Source organism: Stegostoma tigrinum, chromosome 7 (assembly GCF_030684315.1).
Source record: "Stegostoma tigrinum isolate sSteTig4 chromosome 7, sSteTig4.hap1, whole genome shotgun sequence".
Lineage (NCBI taxonomy): Eukaryota > Metazoa > Chordata > Chondrichthyes > Orectolobiformes > Stegostomatidae > Stegostoma > Stegostoma tigrinum.
Genome location: NC_081360.1, coordinates 50,435,727 through 50,449,261, shown reverse-complemented (window position 1 = coordinate 50,449,261; position 13,535 = coordinate 50,435,727).

The window sequence follows — 13,535 nt, the reverse complement described above, 5'->3', positions numbered from 1 at the left end:
TTCAAGGCTTTTCAGACAAAGTACAGGCATACGCTTCAACCGCATTAACCAGCAGCATTCGCTGTGTCGACTGGAACTGAAGTTCTGTGCAACTACTTGTCTGCAAGTTGAATATTTAGTGGTAGAAAACAGACAACAAAAGATCTGTGTGTATAATCCCCTACGTAATAACATTAGTCCTAAACTGTGGCCAGTTTTCCAAATTCCTTCCTGATTTATTTAATGATTTGCGTAACAAAAAGCATATGTTGCACCGTGGATGTAATAAATAATCTCCAATGTACAGCATGCTTTAAAACCAGTTCATAAAGTGAACTGCATCATGGCGATAATCTTGCATAAATTAAAACTATTCGAATTTGCTCAGCTTGCATTTGCGCTGATGGAAAACTTGTAATAGGTTTCTGAAGACAGGCCACTTCCCATTCTATTGATCGTTAACTTGATGGACAATTTTTGGCTGGGTGCCTTCAATTCTGAAGAAAAATTACCACTTCAAGTTCTTTGCTGTCCATCAGGATAAAAGTTGAAAATTTCGTCATGATTAAAATAAATCTTATGTCTAAAATTTCTGTTATGGATGCTGATTCAGATTTATTATTACTAAGAGTTCAGCATAAAGTCATATCTGGTACTGAAGGAGGTCATTCAATCTTTCGAAGAATACTATCAGACCATAAAACAAAGAGGCAGAAGTAGGCATTCAGCGCCTCTGCCATTTCATGAAGTCATGATTGATCCATCATCTGTTATGACAATCCTGAACTCCACTTTCCTGCTTTATCCACACAACATTTGATTCCTTCAAGATTAAAAATGTCTGTCCCAGCCTTGATTGTACTTAATAACCCACCCAGGACAGCACTCTGTGGCACAAAATTCCAAAGATTTATCATCCTCCCACAAAGCAAAAATCCTCATCTCTGTTTTAAATGGCCAACTCCTTATTCTGAGATTATGCCCTCTAGTCCAGACTTTCCCAAGAGAGGGAAACAACCTTCCCACATTTACTCTGTCAAAACCCCAAAAAATTTTCTAGGTTTCAATAAAGTCTCATCTCATTCTCCTAAACTCTGATGAGAACAAACCACACTACTGAACCTCTTCTAAGAAAATCCCTCTATACCAAGATCACAGAAGTACAAAACATTAGCAAACAAGTGCAAGAGATAATTAGCAAGATTAGTAGAATGTCGGCACCTACTTTGAAGGAGTTGGAGTATAAGAGTAGGGAAGTCTTACTGTAACTTTACAAAGTGCAGATGAGACCACATGCGGGGTACAATGTTTCCATTCCCTAAACAAAAGAAAGACATGATTTCATTGGAGGCAGCTCAAAGAAGGTGCACTAGGATGATCCTGGTACGGAGGGATTGTCTAATGGGAAAAGGCTAAACAGGTTGGAACTCATTGGAGTTTAGAGGAATGAGAGGTGAGTTCATTGAAACATATAGGATTTTCAAGGGGGTTGACAGGGTAAATGCTGAGAGGATGTTTCCCCCCATGGGACCATCTAGGGCCAGAGTGCAAAATCTCAAATAAAGAAATGCCAATTTAGTACTGAGATGAGATTTCTATCAGAAGGTAGTGAATTTTTGGAACACAGAAAGTTGTGGGAACAGAGTCCTTGTGTGTATTTAATTTTGAGATAGATAGATTCTTAATAAAAATGGAAAGAAATGTGGATGTTGTGAGTCAGGAACAAAAATAGAAGTTGATGGAAAAGCTCAGCAAGTCTGGCAGCATCTCGGAAGAAAAACAAAGTTAACGTCCAGGATCCAGTGACCCGCCCTCACAACTGGACCCGAAACATTAACTCTGATTTTACTTCACAGATGCTGCCAGACCATAGATAGATTCCTGTTCAGTAGGTCAAAAATCACACAGCACCAGGTTATAGTCCAAGATAACAAAGTGTGGAGCTGGATGAACACAGGAGGCCAAGCAGCATCTGAAGAGCACAAAAGCTGACATTTCGGGCTGAGACCCTTCATGAGAAAAGGGGGATGGGGAGAGGGTTCTGAAATAAATAGGGAGAGAGGGGGAGGCGAATCAAAGATGGTTAGCCACACCGGGTACAATGGATACAGTATACCACATTGGCATTTGTGCAGGTGAACCTCTGCTTAATATGGAAAGTCATCTTGGGGCCTGGGATAGGGGTGAGGGAGGAGGTGTGGGGGCAAGTGTAGCATTTCATGCAGTTGCAGGGGAAAGTGCCGGGTGTGGTGGGGTTGGAGGGGAGTGTGGAGCGGACAAGGGAGTCTCGGAGAGAGAGGTCTCACCGGAAGGCAGACAAGGGTGGGGATGGAAAAATGTCTTTGATGTTGGGGTCAGATTGTAGATGGCGGAAGTGTCGGAGGATGATGCGTTGTATCCAGAGGTTGGTGGGGTGGTATGTGAGGATGAGGGGGATTCTCTTTTGGCGGTTATTGCGGGGACAGGGTGTGAGGGATGAGTTGCGTCAAATGCGGGAGACGCGGTCAAGGGTGTTCTCGACCACTGCCGGGGGGATGTTGTGGTCCTTGAAGAATGAGGACATTTGGGATATATGGGAATGGAATGCCTCATCCTGGGAGCACATGCAGCGGAGGCGAAGGAATTGGGAATGGGGATGGAATTTTTGAAGGAAGGTGGGCGGGAGGAGGTGTATTCTAGGTGGCTATGGGAGTCAGTAGGCTTGAAATGGACATCAGTTTCTAGGTGGTTGCCTGAGATGGAGACAGAGAGGTCCAGGAAGGTAAGGGATGTGTTGGAGATAGTCCAGGTGAACTTGAGGTTGGGGTGGAAGGTGTTGGTGAAGTGGATGAACTGTTTAAACTCCTTTTGGAAGCATGAGGCGGCGCCAATTCAGTCATCAATGTAACGGAGGAAGAGGTGGGGTTTAGGGCCAGTGTAGGTACAGAAGAGGGATTGTTCTATGTAACCTACAAAGAGGCAGGCATAGCTTGGGCCCATGCGGGTACCCATGGCCACCCCCTTTGTCTTTAGGAAGTGGGAGGAATCAAAAGAGAAGTTGTTGAAGGTGAGGACGAGTTCAGCTAGGCGGATGAGGGTGTTGGTGGAGGGGGACTGGTTGGGTCTGCAGGACAGGAAGAAGTGGAGGGCCTTTAGGCCATCTGCATGGGGAATGCAGGTGTATAGGGACTGGACATCCATGGTGAAAATGAGGTGTTGGGGACCAGGGAATTGGAAGTTCTGGAGGAGGTGGAGGGTGTGGATGGAGTCATGGACGTAGATAGGGAGTTCCTGGACCAAGGAGGAGAAAACGGAATCCAGATAGGTGGAGATGTGTTTGGTGGAGCAGGAGCAGGCAGAGACAATAGGTCGACCAGGGCAGGTGAGTTTGTGAATTTTGGGAAGGAGATAGAAGTGGATGGTGTGGGATTGGGGAAATTGTTGGAGGCTGTGGATGGGAGGTCACCTGAGGTGATGAGGTTGTGGATGGTTTGGTGCTCAGGGGTGGGGTCATGATCCAGGGGGCGGTAGGAGGAGGTGTCAGAGATTTGGCATCTGGCATCAGCAATGTAATAGTCAGTGCACCATACTACAACTGCGCCTCCTTGTGCGCAGGTTTGATGGTGAGGTTGGGATTGGAGCGGAGGGCTGCATGTTCTGCAGGGGAGAGGTTGAAGTATAGTCCAATAGGTTTATTTGAAGCCACAAGCTTTTGGAGTCTTGCTCCTTCTTCTGGTGCCAATGAAAGATGTGCCACGCAGTCCACTGAGTTTGCTGCACCATTCAATAAGATCATGGCTGATCTGATCCTCAGCTCCACTTTCCTCCCCTTCTCCTTAATTTCCTTACTGATCCGATATTTACCTCTGCCTTGAATATACTTAATGACCCAGCCTCTAATGGTTTCTGAAATGAGCTTTCCACATCTACCCTGTTCAAGTTCTCTCAGAATCTTGTGTGTTTCAGTAAGGTTACCTCTCATTCTTTTATATTAAAATGAGTAACTACTCAATCTGCTCAACCATTCCTCAGACAACAGTCCCTCCTTCCTTGGTATCAGCCTAATGAACCTTCTCTGGACTGTCTCCAACGCCAGTATATCTTTCCTCGGATAAGGTGCCCAAACCTGTTCACAGTATTCAAGCTGTGGTCTGAATAGTGTCTTACATAGTTTTAACAAGACTTCCTGATTTTTAGTTGCATTTCCCTTGAAATGAAGATGAACAATCTATTGCCTTTCTCATTACCTGTGACATGTGATGGTAGTATTTTGTATTTATGCATGAGAACTCCAAAATCCCTCAATGCTATGGCTTTCTGTAGCCTTTTTCCATTTAAATAATATTTAGCTCCTCTGTTACTTTTACCAAATTACATAACCTTACATTTTACTATGTTACATTCGATCTGTCAAGTTTTTCCCACTCTCTTAACCTGCCTATTATCATTCTGCAGGCTGTGTGATCCTCACCACTTAGCTTCCCACCTATTTTTATGTCATTCACAAACCTGGCTATAGGACAATCACTTTCCTTATCCAAATCATTGATGTGTATTGTAAACAAGTATGACCCAGCACTGATCCCTCCAAAAGCTACAGGTTACCATCCCAAAATGCCGCCTCATCCCAACTCTCTCTTTCATTAGTTAGCCAATCCTTTATCCATACTAATATACTGCCTCCAACTTCATGATCTTATTAAGTAACCTAATGTGTGGTACCTTATCAATGCCTTTTGGGCATCCAACTATCTCGATTTCACTGCTTCCTCATTATCTATCCTACCTGTTACCTTGTCAAAGAATTCTAATAAATTTATCATGCATATCTTCCATTTTGTGAAGCTATGCTTGATCATATTATGCATTTGTAAATGCTCTGGTATTACATCATTTATAATAGACTCTGAAAATCTGTTACTGAGAAAATACTAAGCTAACTGTCCAATAGTAAGCTTTTTTGTGTTGTCTTCCAATTTTAAATAAAGATGACTTTTCCAGAATCTAAGGATTATTGGAATATCACAGCCAGTGCTTTTAATATCTCTGTAACTATATTGTTTAATATACTAGGATGTACTGAGTCAGTGCACTGAGTGTAGGAGTTGGGAGGTCATGGTGCAGCTGTACAGGACATTGGTTAGGCCACTTTTGGAATAGAGTCCAACTGTGGTCTCTTTGCTACAGGAAAAATGTTGTGAAACTTGAAAATGTTCAGAAAAGATTTACAAGGATGTTGCTGGGGTTGAAGGGCTTGAGCTTTAGGGAAAGTCTGAATAGGGCTGGGAATTTTTTCCCTGGAGCATCAGAGGCTGAGGTGGGGGGGGAGTTGGTTACAATGGTTTGTAAAATCATGAGGGGCATAGATAGGATGAATATCCAAGGTCTTTTCCACAAGGTAGGGGAGTCCAAAACTACAGGACATAGGTTTAAGGTGCAAGGGGAAAGATTTATAAGTGATCTAAGGGGCAACTTTTTCATGAAGCTGTGGTGCATGTGTGGAATGAGCTGCCAGAGGAAGTGGTGGAGGGTGAGACAATTACAACATGTAAAAGGCATCTGGATGGGTATATGAGTAAGATGGATTTAGAGGGATATGGGCCAAAGGCTGGCAAACAGGACTGGATTAATTTATTAATTCTAGTCAGCATGGACAAGTTGGATTGAAGGGTCTATTTCCACATCTCTATGACTCTGTGGTCATACTGTAGTGTCTTGTATAGCTTTAGTAATACCTCCCTCTTTTTATTGCTTTGTTCCCTTAGAAATAAGGGTCAACATTCCATTTGCCTTGCTATTATCACTAAACATGGATACTAGGTTTTTGTAATTTATGTACTAGGCTCCGCAAATCCCTCTGAATAGTTTTCCACAGTCTTTCCCCATTTAAATAACATTCAGCTTTTTGATTCCTCGCACCAAGGAGCATAACTTCACATTATATTCCATCTGTCAAGTTTTTTGCTGACTCATTTAACATGTCTATTTCCCTCTGTGGACTCTTTGTGCCAGCATCATTTCTTGCCTTCCCACCCTCCTTTCATGTCATCTGCAAACTTGGCGACACTACATTCGCTTCTCTTCCAAATTATCCAACCTGCCTCATTCTTTGATGGCTCCAATTGTTCTGGGAATAAATTAATGCTGTGACTAGTCATTCTTAACTTAAAATTTCATTGTGCAAAATCAACTTCAGAATTTTCACCCATAAAAGCCTTGCTACTACAGAACAGATAACAGCAGTCAACCAAGGAGCTGTGTGAGGTAAAGAGTTGCCAATTTTGGTGCTTTTACAGGTACAGAAACACGCAATCCTAAACTGCATGCAGGACATATGTCTGGCTATGTTTAGGCCAAAGAAAAGCACTGGTGCATACAGCCTCCTTGGCTTGTCTTGATCTCATATTCCCGACTACAAAATGATATGTACACTTAACATGAGAATTCCTGGAAGATTTTTTTAGAGACGGAATTCTAATACAAATCTCTTCTTTGTTATTGTAGGCCTGAAATTACAACTTGGTTAGCAAACTAGATCAAGACAACAGCAGCAACTTGCATTTATATTACATATTTAATTGAGAAAAACTCAAAATGCTTTACAATTAGGTTTATAAAAAGTTGACATCAGGACAGAAAGGGAAAAATTAAGATGTGTGGAAAGCATGATTGAATAAGTGTTTTAAACAAGGTCATTTAAATACCTAAAAGTTACTTGTGTTGGTGTTTACCAAGAATGAGAATGCTGACAAAATATCAGTAGACAAGGAGATGGTAAGAATATAACATGTGGTGAAAACTGATGGGCAGGGTGTATTGGAAAGGCTGGCTTTGCTTAAAATTCAGCTGGTTTGAACAGCTCAGACCCCAGATTGCTAAAATGGGGACAGAAGTAGAGATAGGGATGATCGTAATCTTCTAATCCTCTTTATATTTGGGGAGACGACAGAGAATTGATAAATTGCAATGTAACACCATTGTTTAAGAAACGGGTGAAGAGTTAATCCTACTAATCATAGGCAATCAGTTTAATATCTGTAGTGGGTAGGTTTTAGAAAGAATGATTAAGGACAAAAATCAATAGGTAGGTGGTGAGATTTCAGTGAATTAATGAAGTCTAGCTTGGATTTGTGAAAGGCAGATCATGCTCAACAAATCTATTTGAATGCTTTTGCAGTGCAATGGATATTGTCTATATAGATTTTGAGGAAGTGTTTGACCAAATGTCACAAAAGAAGTTAGTTAACAAAACTAAGAATCATAAATTAGGAAAGTCAGTGACAAAAAAAAATGACTTCAGGACAGAAAGCTGAGAGTCTTGGTAAATGAAGAAGGGTCTCGACCTGAAAAATCCTCTGATGCTGCTTGGCCTGCTGCGTTCATCCACCTCGACACCGTTTTAACTCAGTCTCGGTAAATGGTTACTCTTCAGACTTTAGGATGTCTACATTTGCCATGATGGCTTGGACATTGAAATACATAGTACAATTTTAAAATTTGCATTACTGCAGTGACTACATTTCAAAGTGTTCTTCATTGGCTGTGAAGTGCCTTGGAATGTCCAGAGGCTTTAAAAGGCACCGTATACAGTGTTTTTCTTTCAAAGTACGATAATGCAGTGAAGGATTTTTGTGCAAGGCACCTGCCTTGTGACTTGCAATATTTAAAGGTCTTTCCTTTATCTTCTGAAAAATCTTGGAAATAAGACGGCTGTGTTAGTGGTCTGAAATAAAATTTCATCACATCTATGAAACAATGGTGCATACAATGGATGTAAGTTTAGAGTACTTCTTAAGCAAAGGCTATTTACTTGAATCCTGAATCAAAATTCCTACTCATGAAGTGAAACATCACAGAAAGCTTTGTTCCCTGTACACTTATAACCATTCACCAGAGTTAACAGGTGAAACTCTTACTTGGGCGTATGTGGCCATAAATGCCTCAAAGTGATCTATTTCAGTTAATGGCATTGGGATCAGCAATCCAGCCAGGAGAAGAGTGCTACTGTGCCACTTAAGGTCACCACAATGTCCTTAACTTTTTTGAAGTCAGATCCTTTTCAGCAAAATCAGGTAATCTTTGCAATATTGGCAATTACTTATATCAAGAAGATCACAGATCCTGATCCACAAGAAATGCACAATGGAATCAGACAGGGAAGGAAAGAACTATTCAATATGTGGATGTAGCTACTAGAGAAGAAGGAATACTCAACCTCCTGTTGGGATATGAGGTTATAGCAAGTGACTGAGGTGTCAGTGGTGGAGCACTTTGGTGCTGGTGATCATAATTGTAATAGTTTTAAAATAGTTATGGAAAAGGATAGAACTGATCAAAAAGTCAAAAGTCTGTATTGAAGTAAGGCCAATTTTGATGGCATTAGACAGGAACTTTTAAAAGTTCATTGGGGAGGGTGTTCACAGGTAAAGGGACAGATGGGAAGTGGGAGGTCTGTAAAAATGAAATAATGAGAGTTCAGAGACAGTATGTTGCTGCTAGTGTGAAGGGCAGGGCTGGTAGGTATAGGGAATGCTGGATGACCAGAGAAATTGAGGCTTTGGTCAAGAAAAAGAAGGAGGCATTTATCAGGTATAGACAGCTGGGATTGAATGCATCCCAAAAAGAAGTATACTTAAGAGGGAAATCAGAAGGGCAAAAAGGGGATATCAGATAACTCTGGCAAATAGAGCTAAGGAGAATCCAAAGCGATGCTATAAATACATGAAGGGCAAAAGGGTAACCAAGGAGAAAATAGAGCTCCTTAAAGATCAACGAGGCCATCCACGTGTGGAACCACAGGAGATAGAACATAGAACATTACATACAGCACAGTACAGACCCTTAGGCCCTCGATGTTGTGCCGACCTGTCATACCGATCTGAAGCCCATTTAACCTACACTATTCCATGTACGTCCATATGCTTATCCAATGATGACTGAGATGGGCGAAATGAGTATTTTGTGTCAGTATTTACTGTAGAGAAGGACATGGAAGCTAAAGAACTTGGGGAAATAAATAGTGATGTCTTGAAAAGTGCCCATACCACAGAAGAGGAGGTGCTGGAGGTCTGAAAATGCATAAAGGTAGATTAACCCCAGTGACGTGATCGAATGTTTCCCAGAACATTATGGGAAACTAGGAAGGTTATTGCTGGGCCCCTTGCTGAGATATTTGAGTTATCGATAGCCACAGGTAAGGTGCTGGAAAACTGGAGGTTGACAAATGTGCTTCCATTATTTAAGATGATGGTAAGGAAAAGCCAAGCAACTACAGACTGGGGAGCATTACGTCAGTGGTGGTTAAGTTGTTGGAAGGGATTCTGAGGGGCAGGATTTACGTGCATTTAAATAGTCCAGGACTGATTAGGGACAGTCAGCATGGCTTTGTGCAGGGGAAATCGTGTCTCACTAACGCGATTGAGTTTTTTGAAGAGATGATAAAGATTGATGAAGGCAGAGCAGTAGGCGTTGTCTATGTGGACTTCAGTGAAGCATTTGACAAGGTTCTGCATGGTAGACTCGGTTGGCAAGGTTAGATCACATGGAATTCAGGTGGAGCTGGCCAATTGAATATAAAATTGGCTTGAAGGTAAGTGGAAGAATGTTTTTCGGACTGGAGGGCTATCCCAGTGGTGAGCCACAAGAATCAGTGTTGAGTCCACTGCTTTTCGTCATTTATATAAATGATTTGGATGTGAATATAGGAGGTATAGTTAGTAAGTTTACAGATTAGACCAAAACAGTTGTGTAATGGACAGTATAAAGGATAATCCTGGAGTAGATTGGGACCTTGATCTGGTAGGCCAATGGGCCACGGAGCGGCAGACCGAGTATTAGATAAATGTAAGGTGTTGCATTTTGGTAATGCAAACTCGGGCAGGACATATACAGTAAATGATAGGGCCCTGGGGTGCATCCTGAACAAACAGACCTAGGAGTGCAGGTGCAGAATTCCTTGAAAGTGGCGTCAGAGGTATATGGGGTGGTGAACAAGGCATTTGGCACACTTGCCTTCATTGGTCAGTACATTGAGTACAGGAGTTGGGATGTCATGTTGTGGTTGTACAGGACATTGGTGAGGCCACTTTTAAAATTCGGCATGCAATTCTGATCACCTTTTTAAAGGAAGAATGTTGTTAAACATGAAACAGTGCAGAAAAGATTTACAAGGATTTTGCTGGGACTGGAGGGTTTGAGCTATAAGGAGAGGCTGAATAGGCTGGGACATTTTTCCCTAAAGAATCAGAGAATGAGGGATGACCTTACAGAGGTTTAGAAAATCATGAGGGGAATTGGATAAGTTGAATAGCCAAGGTCTTTTCCCCAGGGTAGGCGAGTCCAAAACTAGAGGGCATAGATTTAAGGTGAGAGGGAAAATATTTAAAAAGGATGAGGTGCAGTTTTTTTCATGCAAAGGGTGGTGCATGTCAGAAATGAGCTGCAAAAGTAAGTGGTGGAGGCAGGTATAATTACAATATTTAAAAGGCACCTGAATTGGAACATGAATAGGAATGCTTTAGAGGAATATGGACCCTGCTGTTGTACTCAGATAACCTTCTTCACAGCCCACTATACCACCAATTTTGGTGCCATCTGCAAATCTGCTTTTACTCTATAGGTACTACCTGACCTGCTGAGTTTTTCATGCAATTTCTGATTTTGTTGCAATTCTGTCCTTGTTTTTAATGTGTATGCAAAGAATCTCTGTACTGTACTACTTTACTCAGTATTTGGCTCTGGAATGAAAAATAATCCTTTCGATTCTCTTGAAGGAAGGTTACTCAGTTCACCTCTAGCCTTTATCAGGACTTGGGTAAAAAAATCTTCAGTTCTAGTGTGTTTCATTCCAAGCTTTTCTGGGCTTGCAATTTCTTGGAAGAAGAAAAACAATAGGGGGTGTGATTGCTGCTGCAGTAGTTTGTTGTATAAGTTGGGAGATGTAACATTTCCTTTTCTCAAGCATTATGGCGTTGGGTTGTAATTATAGCATGATCCAGAATCTTGTTTTCTGGAAGTGGGGGATTCAATCTGAAATATTAAAAGTACAGTGGTTGCTTGTGAGGGCAAGATGGTCGGCAAATGATGTATGGTCAAAGACTATTACGAGAATTTTATGCAGGAATGGCTGAAAATCAGCTAAAGGGTCATAGTCGTAGAGTCATACAGCACAGAAATAGACTTGTCCAGCTTGTTCATGCCAACCAAGTTTCCCAAACTAAACTCATCCTATTTGTCAGAAATGGGGGGAGAGGGAGAGGGTTCTGAAATAAACAGGGAGAGAGGGGGAGGCGGATCGAAGATAGATAGAGGAGAAGATAGGTGGAGACGCGACAGACAAGTTAAACAGGCAGGGATGGAGCCAGTAGAGGTGAGTGTAGGTGGGGAGGTAGGGAGGGGATAGGTCAGTCCAGGGAGGACGGACAGGTCAAGGGGGCAGGATGAGGTTAGTAGGAATGAAATGGGGGTGCGGCTTGAGGTGGGAGGTGGGGATAGGTGAGAGGAAGAACAGGTTAGGGAGGCGGGGACAGGTTTTGGGATGCAGTCAGGGGAGGGAAGATTTTGAAGCTTGTGAAATCCATTGATACCATTGGGCTGCAGGGTTCCCAAGCGGAATATGAGTTGCTGTTCCTGCAATCTTCGGGTGGCATCGCTATGGCACTGCAGGAGGCCTGGGATGGACATGTCGTCTAAGAAATGGGAGGGGGAGTTGAAATGGTTCGTGACTGGGAGGTGCAGTTGTTTATTGTGAACCAAGCGTAGGTGTTCTGCAAGGCGGTCCCCAAGCCTCTGCTTGGTTTCCCCAATGTAGAGGAGGCCACACTGGGTACAGCAGATGCAGTATACCATATTGGCAGATGTGCAGGTGAAAATCTGCTTTTGAGGACTGGCAGCTAGTCTCAATAGCGCAACTGGATTGCGGCCAGTTCACAAAGACGAGATGCCATGGACTTGGACTTAAAAGTTAAGTCCAGGGTTTCAACCAGGCCAGGTTGGAAGTTCCGATGAGGATAGGTGGTGAGCTAGTTTTATCAGGAAGGAGATAAAATACCAACTGCAACAGTTGAGGGCACCAAGTATGGCCAACTGGGCTGCCTAATGTCTCCTCTACCAGAGGTAAATCTCAGAAGGGAAGAGTAAGAAACAGAGTGCTAAAACCATGGTGCCCAATTTTATGCCCCCAGCTGCCACCTGGCCTTTTAGTTTGAAATTATATTTCTGCCCTGTGTGTCTTTCATGGCATCCCTTCAAGGAAATACATGAATGGTTACGGGCCTTGCTTGAATTAGTGAATAGAATTCTTGCATCTAAAAATTAATAGTTGCAGATTCAAGCCAAACTCATGATCCAAGCATATCATCTAGAATTTTAGAGCATTACTTCATGACTGTTGCGCTACTGGACATGCCCTTTGTAGAATAAGACATTAAACTAAAACCCTGTCTGCTTCCTCTGTGAACAGAAAAAAAAACTTTACATTTTGAAGAAGGCTTCCCCTCATGTCGTGGCATTCTTTTATGTGACAAAATTGAGTATCTGCCATTCATTTCATTGCTGTGTTTGGAATCTTGTCATGCAAAAACCAGCTGTCACATTTCAGCAAGATTTTTTCTATGTAGATTTAAGTTGGAGATGAGTCCTTTCCTTATGGCTTCTTGACTTGCTATTTATGCTTTCTGAACAGTCTGTGCTGTTTTCTTTAGGTAACCCATGATCTAATATAGATTGCAGTAATTTCAGCTACTCTCACAAATCACTGTTTTCAATGAAGGTCATAAATGAGAACTATAAGTACATTTGATCTCGAGGTTAGTCTCTAAAAATCAGTTGCGTGTTTTTTTTTTCTATTGGTCTGAACTGAGAAGAAATACATAAGTAATTTACTAAGCATGCAGCTAATTCTCAGATCTGGGCTAAGATAGCTTAACGTGGAAGAGAACAGATTTTTACATCATTTAGGGAGGTGATGCAGTGTTACTGTTACTGGACCAATAATCTAGAGACTAAGGCTAATGGTCTGGGATCAGAGGTCTGAATGCCACCACGACAGATGGCGAAGTTTAAATTCAATTAACAGATCTGAAATTTTAAAAAGCTAGTCTAAACATAACAAGGAAACTATTTTTAATTGTCACTAAAACCTATCTGAATCACTAATTCTTTTAAGGAAGCAAAATCTGCAAATCTCACCTGGCCTGGCCAATATTGTGACTCCTGACCCACAGTAATATGGTTGACCCTTAACTGCCTGCAATGGTGGAGCAAACCACTCAGTTCAAGGACAATTACTTGAGCAACAAGTATTGGCCTTGACAGTCACACCCACATCCCAAGAAAGAGTGAAAAGATGCAGTCTGTTTCCAAGAATGTTTTCAAGCCACTTAGCTAAAAGAAAATATGCTTTCACATAAAAATAAAGAACCAAATGTTGTTTGTGTTTTAAACAATGTAAGCAATAGGATTAGTATCTAACATGCAACTGCAAAACAATCAAAATCTGTTATTTCAGAAGGAAAAACTAAAAACAAAAATCCATAGGTATAATTTAAATAATTTATTAACAGTCTCTCATTGTATGG